Source organism: Pseudomyrmex gracilis, unplaced genomic scaffold, assembly GCF_002006095.1.
Source record: "Pseudomyrmex gracilis isolate BER0280 unplaced genomic scaffold, ASM200609v1 scaffold_1314, whole genome shotgun sequence".
NCBI lineage: Eukaryota > Metazoa > Arthropoda > Insecta > Hymenoptera > Formicidae > Pseudomyrmex > Pseudomyrmex gracilis.
This window is the reverse complement of record NW_018021898.1, coordinates 2,738-4,022: the sequence shown is the minus strand read 5'-3', so window position 1 is coordinate 4,022 and position 1,285 is coordinate 2,738.

The following is a 1,285-nucleotide window of genomic DNA, read 5'->3' as shown; positions in this document are numbered from 1 at the left end:
AACATTATATTAATTTATGTGCCCTATTGTAAAATTTATTGTATTTTTTTCTTTTTAACTTACAAACAAATATGTTGATTTTATAACACAAATATATACAATATTTTTATAAAATATATATATATGTATAACATTTATTTTAACTGCTAATTAACATTATAACAGAATAGCTTTTATTCTTTTTATATTAATTATTTTTATTCTTTTTATATTAATTATTTTCTGACGATTGCCAAATCACTTGTAATCCAAATTGCTGCGTAAGATAATTTGAAATGTGTCAACCATCTGAAAGGTTAAGCAGTATTGAGCATGCGCACAATCGTAGCCAATAAAAATTAGGCACAACTGCCCCCCGCATTTCGGCTTCATTCCCCTCGCCTATATTCTGGGTCTATGCTCCGTCCAGGGGGTTCAAACTCGCCGTATTTTTTGGCTCCGGAAGTTTTAGTAGTTCATTTCGGAGGTGCCCTAGGCCAGGCGGCAGCACAGTCGGTTCCCCTCTCTTCCTTTCTTCTCCCCTTGCCAACAAGTCGCTGAGTGCCATTAAAGTGCATGAAAGTGCATGAAAGTGCATGAAAGTATTGTGATATGTGGATTCTGTTACATATCGCTATATTTTTGTTGTTTCTTTTACTGTGTGTTGTGCAGTATATTGTGCTAAAATTTATTATTTAATCAACTTTATAAAGGTTGTATTATGGTGATTACTAGTGATTGTGGTGTTACTAGTGATTGTGTTGATTTTATCGTGTGATTATTGTCGATAGTTTTTATTTAATATAATTTCTTTACGTTATATATATTTAGGGCATTATTTAGTTATTATTTATTACTTATATTAATTTAAATTAATTAGTATAGTATATTAGAGTATATTGATTATTAAATCTAGAATATTAGTAGTAATATTAACAGTATAATATTTAGTAGTAATTATTCTTAGTAGTTATTAATAGTAATATTATTTATTTTTTAGGTCGTAATAAACATTTTAAGCCTCGTCTACAATAGTCGCACAGGCTGTGTCGCATGTCGTAAGTAGTAATGTCGCAGGAAAAGTTGTCGCATTGTCGCTTAGTAGATATCTACAACAGTCGCAAGAATTATTTGCGACAGCCAATCAAAAAATAGAGTGTGAAAATGTAACTTGAAACGTTTTTCTAAGTGCACTCTTCCGAAAATGATCGACAGGCAAAAAAGATTAGTACTCTTGCAGTTTCTGCAACTTTGCGCTCAATTTTTAATGTACAAGAATCAGCTAGCATGAACTAGCATATGCAAA